Source organism: Centroberyx affinis, unplaced genomic scaffold (genome assembly GCF_046629955.1).
Source record: "Centroberyx affinis isolate AG114_WGS23_722 - 3 ecotype Tasmania unplaced genomic scaffold, CSIRO-AGI_Caff_v1 ptg001416l_1, whole genome shotgun sequence".
In the NCBI taxonomy this organism is placed as follows: Eukaryota; Metazoa; Chordata; class Actinopteri; order Beryciformes; family Berycidae; genus Centroberyx; species Centroberyx affinis.
Genome location: NW_027279894.1, coordinates 207618 through 215000, shown reverse-complemented (window position 1 = coordinate 215000; position 7383 = coordinate 207618). Strand labels below are relative to the sequence as shown.

The following is a 7383-nucleotide window of genomic DNA, read 5'->3' as shown; positions in this document are numbered from 1 at the left end:
CGAGAGGGGCTGAATGGGAGAAAAGCAGCAGACAGCCTTGAATACACAGCTGAGTGAATGAATGAATTTGTACAGCAGATGCAAGGTGAGACAGACAGCTTATGGGTTATATATATTCTTCTTCTATCTATCTGTCTGTCTGTCTGTCTGTCTCTTAATTCAAAATACTTTATCGGCACGACTTGCCGAACAGAAACAATACTGCCAAGGCAATTTAAGGAAAGTGAAATGTCAAAACAAGCAAGCAACAGCTCATGTATCCAAACCATATTGATTCTGTAGATATTTTTATTTACAGTAGTTTGACATAGACAGAGCTTTCTCTTTCTCTTTTTCTCCCTCTCTCTCCCTTCGTCTTCCTTCTTTATGGTGTGTGTGTGTGTGTGTGTGTGTGTGTGTGTGTGTGTGTGTGTAGCCAGCTGTGAATGTATAGTTATGGCAGCTTACAGGTTGCATATGCTCTTCCTCCTACATCTCTCTCTGTCTCTTTTCCCTCTTTTTCTGCTGTTATGTCTTAATACTGTTATGTGTGCGTGTGTGTGCGTGTGTGTGTGTGTGTGTGTGTGTGTGTGTATATAGCCGGCTATTGTCTCAGATGGGCTGGCATCTTGTGTATAATCAAAACAAGATGGATGAATACAGTCGTGGGTGGACAACCGGGATATGGCATTACTGAGAGTGTTTGTGTGTGTGTGTGTATGTGCATGTGAGAGTGAACTTTATGTCCTTTTGTGCTTGTGTGTCTATTTCTGTGTGTGTGTGTGTGTGTCTGTGTGTGAACGAGCATCCATACATGTATGTATGTCCATCTGTGTGTGGCTGTGCGTGTTTTCAGTGTGTGTATACCAGTGTCCATTTGTGTTATGTGTGTCCATCTGTTTGGGTGTGTGTTATATAACACTGAAGCAAACAGCGGTCCTCTCTCTCTCTCTCTCTCTCTCTCTCTCTCTCTCTCTCTCTCCCTGACCATCCTCACCATCCGTCTCCCACTGGCCACGGCTCGGTAAAATATTCATACTCTTCCCGCTCCTCCACACTCTTCCCTCCATATTTATGAAGCTCTGTATTGTCCTCCAGTGTAGACGGATCTGCTCGTGTGTTCAGGCAGGATTCACTTCTTCTTCTTCTTCTTCTTCTTCTTCTTCGGCGGCGAGATTTGTGTGCGAGATTTATTCTACTGTTGCAGCTCAGTGGGTGAACAGTAGAAACACTAAATACCGCTCCTTCTTGACAACACTCCGCCCTCGCAAGATTAGCAGCACCCAGATTTCATACGCCTCTTTTATTCCTCTTTGAATTCCTTGTATTTGCAAACTTACTTGATCGATAAATCTCTGATCAAATTCTCGTTTGGATTCTTAGATTTCGGGTCGTGCCCTTTCATAGACATCAGCCGAGCCATAATTATGTCGTTTCTCTCCCTTCTTTATGCATATTAGACTTTCTGAATCCCGCTTCATGCCCTTTACTCAAGGGTGACAGTTTGATTTGAAGAGTCGTGGCGACACAAATTGGCGGCGGGGTCTGAGTGTCCCCCCAGAGGAATGTGACATTTTTTTAATCATATTTCCTGCGATGCTGCACAGTATTGTGTGAGTGTGTAGGCTATACTGCTCTTGAACACAAACTTTTGGACACAATCTCTATGAACCAGTAATCCCCTAAATTAACCTCACGTTTTCATTAATCTACATGAATTCACCCCTTAAAATGAGTTAAGGGAGTTATTAATGTAGGAGATCCCATCGAAACCTCCTTAAACACCCCCTTAATCTTGACTCTAATAACCCTGTAGACCATGCATAAAAGTCATGAAAAATCCTTTAATTACCAGTGTCTCTGTGATTCAACCCATGAATCCCTTATAAACCCATGATACTAACCTTACTTTTTTAAAGCTATGTATTGATTGACTTTCTTTTATTTTCGTGTCATGCACACAAAGTGCCCAACCCTCATGGGTTTACATGACACCAAAGTTACAGTTGCAGTGGTCATACATTTCATTACAAAATTATAGATTATTATACAGCTCGGTCTTAAACAAAATATTCTGCCTTCTCTCCCAAGCTTGGCAAATAAAATCTGATAAAATAAGATTCCCTTCTTGAAGCACAACTCAAGTTTTTCATAATCATCCAGCCCAAAGAAATCAATGTTCTCAATCTATCAATCTATTACCCTTTTTACACCAAAATTAGCGTGTATATGCGGGTTTTTTAAATGCGGGTAAACCCACTAAAAATAGCCGATTGCCTCCTTTCACATTGCCAGTAGACGAGTTTGCCTTTCTGTTTTTTTTCTGCTGTGTCACGTTTGACGTCACGAACGCGCCCCGGAAAACAGGGTTAGCAAACAGTAGAAAGCATGGAGGCCAGTGACAATGTTACGGTGGTTACTTTTTTTTTTTTAATATCTTTTACTTCAGTCTCTCTTTCAAACTCAACGCCGACTGAACGGTGCCATGCCATTTCTCCGACAGCCCATTATTCCAAATTTTCTCCCCTCTCAAACAAACAGAAGCACATGGCTAATTATTATGCAGAATGACGTCATCGGACCTTACAAGTGCAACGGAATTATTATTAACGGTTGGAATTATTCAGCGTTCCATGCAGCAGTGATATTACGATGGTAGTGAGGGCTTAATCCCTTAAGAAGAACAAGCTACTCATGTTTTCTTCATGGACGCTCATGGTCTGATGTTTGGAGTAGCCGAGTGGTGTAGTTGGTAAGTTACTGGACGTCAGTTCCAACAGCCAGATATTTATCTAAAAAAAAAAATAACAATAATGTCTGGAACTTCAACGCGAGTCATAGCGTCATGGCGAAAAATTAGTGTGCGCACCCGGGTGTCATGTTCACATCAATGCCGATCGGAGGTGGAGCCGACAAATACCCATGGCTACTGCAGGGTCGTTTGACCCGGGAGTGAATGCTGCTTGGACCCTTTCACACTGAACACAAAAGCCGGATGTTAGCGGGTGTTAGTGGGTTTTGTGACCAGTGTGAAAGGGGCTTTAGTTATTTTTAATGGATAATTAATGTTTATGTAATGGAGAAATTGAGGACATTTCAGGGATAAAATTATGTATTCAGTTGTAATCAGTTTACACTAGGCTACTTCTGAATCATGTATAACTGTCATCACTATTTTACATTTTAAAATGTAGTAAAGGTAGAGAAACCACAGTACAGGCTGTGTTAAAAGGAGTAAGAGATCCAGTCAGAAAATAACCTGATGTAGCCTAGCTAACACTGTGCTGTTAGCCACACAGACTGGATGTGAAACTGCAAGCTAGATGTGTAAAATTCTTATTTGGCCAACTAGTAAATAATGTTCCAGATATATTGTAAATCTTGGGACAAATTCACCCTGCAGCACACACTGTGAAGCTTTTTTCTGGTTTGCTTAGCTAGCTAACTTGCTAAGCAACTTTAAAGCTAACGTTAAAAGCTAGCTCAAACAAGGCTATTGCAATTCCTACTTCTGTAGTGTTTTACTTAGCAAGGCCAAGCTGTTGGCTCTTCTTACACATCATTACACTTTTAATTAAACCTGCACGACCGTTCATTGTATTTTATCTGATATCATGACGCTGTCTGTCTGTACAGCTTCCCTAACTTCTGACACTCAGCCAATCACATAAGCAAATGAAAAGAAGGCAGGAGCAAAATGAACCAGTATTCTCTAGTTAAATGAATGTTTCTTTTTAATGGAGGGTCTGGGCCAGCCATTTTGCACTTCTAGACTATTTTTGTGGTTGTACCTCTGCTGCTGTTGTTGAAGCTGGTTTTCTTTCCTGTGCAGTAACAAGACTTGAAGATTTAAGATTTAAGAAGAATAAAATGTTTACACACTTATTTAACCTCAACACCTCTGAAAAGGTCCGCATTGTCTTCCAATGCAGACGGTTATACTCTTTTTTTTTATATTACAATTCATTTCAAATCAATTCAGTAGCAAGATTTGTACGACATTTTACTGTTACTAAGTGGGTAACAGTAAAATACCGATACCATTTCTTCTTATCAGCACTCTGCCCTACATTAGGTTTGATTGTTAAATTTTACTGTGTATTCTAATAAATGACAGTAAAATATTTACATACTTCCTTAACCTCAACACTTATTTACCAAGCTCAGTATTCTTCTTGTTGTACACAGATTTGCTGTGTTTTGTACAGATCCTTAATAAGATTTGTACATTTTTGCTGTGTAATAGCCTATTACTATCCACTATATAGACTTGTGTCTGTGTTTTCCACCAAGATTTACAACAGTGAGGTTCGCACATTTTTGTAGTCTATACAGAAGAAAATTTATATACTCCTTCTTGCCAACACTATTATGTATTTAAGGCTCAGTATTGTCCTCCACTGAAGCCAGACACATTGTGTTTTGTACAGATACATAATAGCAAGATTTTTACATCACCTTTTTTTCTGCAGCGACTCTTTTCCCTCTCCTCAACACTCCACCCCACATATTTATGAAACTCAGTTTTATCCTCCACTGCAGACAGATTCACGCTGTTATCTAGCAAGATCTTCAGTAGCACGATTTGTGTTGTGTATTTTTTTTCCTGCAATCTATTAATTAACAGCAAAATATTCATATTATTCCTTCGCATTAACAGTGAACTTTGTATTTGAAGTTCAGCTTTGTCATCCATTACAGCCAGATTGACCATTTGTGCATATTGGCTGTGTATTTTCATATTTTATCCATTTAGTAACTCAAATATTCATACTTTTCCACCTCCTCAACACTCTACATATTTAAGTTGAGTATTATCCAATGAAGGCAGATTTACTGAGTTTTATACAGATTCTCACATATCCGCAGTGTATTTTTTCTGCAATCTTTTGCCTGTAGCTTGAAAAGTATGAAATATTCCACAAAGAGGGAAATTACTCTCCTCAGCCTTCCAGATTTATGACTTCAGCCGTAGCTTGATTTGTTGCAGCTTTACAGTATACGCAGTTGTATTCTGCTAATACTACTGCTGCATAATGTTGCTGTTAAAGAACTATAATTAGGGTGTTAGAGTGTTTTGTACAACACTGACAACATTCCTCACTGAAGCGTTGTGTTGCAGAACTTCAGTCGAGTCGCAGACAATCTGCACCCGAGTGGAAGTGAAGCTCCTCTGGCAGCTTGCATTGGCCCGCTTCCCAAATAAGACGCTTTATTTTGGTTTTGGGTTTATTTTGGCAGCTTCAGATCCAATCTGTAACGGTAGCGTGTCGCCCCTGTTGAAAACAATGTCGCCCCACTACTGGTTTTTTGATTACATAATGGTTTACTGGGTTGAAGAAATGTTTGTAACTCTTAAAAATGTATTGTCTGAGGTTCTGATGTGACGGGTGAAAATGGCTTTCGCGTGTCATTTGAGGCTGGAAAAGGTTTGTTTACTTTCAGTGATTTTCGCACAGAACTGTATTTTGATTATTTTGAGCCGGGTTATAGGTGCTACCTGTAGCATTTTAGCATCAATAAATTTGTAAATTTGAGACATTAGTAGAATTACCGTAAACAAATGAGTACTGCTGAGCAGCCTGTCAGCCTCTACCAGCCTCTACTCTGCATCCATTGTTTCTCCACCTGGTGGATTTGGAGGGAAATCTGCTGGATCGCTTTACGGCACAAAACAGGAAGAGGTTCTGTTCTTCCAGAGCAAACGGAGCTAAAGCTGAAAGAGTTTCTCAAAATAGCAGATGGAGTGAAAGGCCGATGGAAAAAATCACTTCCAACATGTTGGTCCTCTTCAGGAAAGACCAAAAGAAAACAGAAACACACAAAGCAACAACAAAATCTCTTTTTTTCAACCATAGTCTCATTTGTTTACAGTAATTATACCAAAGTATCACAATTAATTTTACAGTGATACATTGCTGTTTGAAGATGCTACATGTCGCACCTTAGCGAAAGTTCCAAAAAGGATAATTCCCATCTAAAAGTAAAACTCCTTGAGGAATATACTTACCGTAAATACACCCAAAATGTAGATGTGGAATTGCAGATTGTGTTTTTAACTGTATACGGTGCCACATCTTCAAACATTTAAAGGCTTTGACGGTCTAATCTGGTGCCACCTGTGCATCCTGTAATCTGTATTTAAACATCACACCTTCAAATACACACACAGACACACACACACACACACATAGAGACCAGTGGTATTTTCCTGGTGGTGCTGTCGTGGCTAAATGGCAGTTAGCGAGCAGCTGACTGGTCGTTATCAGTAGCCTGCTCTCCTAATGGCTGTGAAGTGACTTGGAGTGGATTGAACGCCTCTTTAACACATTGCTGGTTTTGTGGTGCGGGGGAAAGGGAAATGGTTGTGTTACTGAATGTAGGGAAATGGACTGTTATGTATATTCATTGCTAAAGATAGTATAGGTTGTGCATTTCTGGGTGATGTATCAAATTTACACATGGACACATGGAGTGTCTGTAAAAGTGCACGGATGAAACATTTCAAACTGGACATATATATCCATTTTGTACAGTAAGTCTGCACCTCTGAGAGGAAATGTCTGCTGCAGGCAATTAAAATGTATTTTTTCCCCCATTTCAGCAACCAGAAGGAAGAAAGAACAGTCTGGCAAGCAGCAGTTTGAGAGATTAGAGGGTAGCTGCAGCAAAGATGAAGGATGGGAGGGTTTTTTTTGATCACTCCCCCTGTAGTTGTTCATCTGAAGGGTAATGCGAACAAATCAACCGCTAATTTCAACCCGGCGACTTCGCACGTCGGCGGGTCCAAACGGAAGTGAGAGGAAACTGTTTGGACTTCATTACCCAGAAACCCCGTGCGGTGTGGTCACTAAACGTCACACAGCTCGTTCATGTTTACCAACCCGTTGCGCTTCTTACTATTGGTTGATTGTCATGTCGCCAATCGAAGAATTCAAGCTTATTCTACTGTTGTACCCGCCGCGAGTCGCTCTTGATACGTTCGTCAGCTATAACTACCTAAGATGCAATATAAATGCAAATGGGCCTGGCTAACCCGTTAAGACGATCACAGAATTCAGAGAGAAGTGTCAGAGAGTCAAAGTGGAGAAACTCTGTCTGTTCAGGCCGTGCAGGACAGCAAGTGTTTTCCCCCCAAGGCTCTATACTCTATATACCCACCTCCTGTACTTAATGCATGTTTGTGTTGACAATTTGGCATTCGCTAAATGTCTCTCCACATGCTCTCACAGAGAAGAAATGGAGGGAGAACACAGTCAGAGCTGCAAGTAGGCTATCAAAGCTGCAATGTGCAACTCTTTTGACATTGAAATAACAATAAAAGTCACATGTAAAAACAAATATGTGGATTCAGAGCGCGTGTGTTTTTTGGACACGTTGGTTTTCATACTGTATGTGAACAAA

The 7383-nt window shown here is 40.4% G+C and overlaps 1 protein-coding gene across 1 annotated transcript in view; it reads left to right on the top strand.

Moving 5' to 3' along the window:
• nhsl2 (NHS-like 2) overlaps positions 1–7383 on the top strand; it is a gene marked incomplete at its 5' end in the record, with an annotated part of 50346 nt that overhangs the window by 1288 nt on the left and 41675 nt on the right. The window lies entirely within an intron of this gene.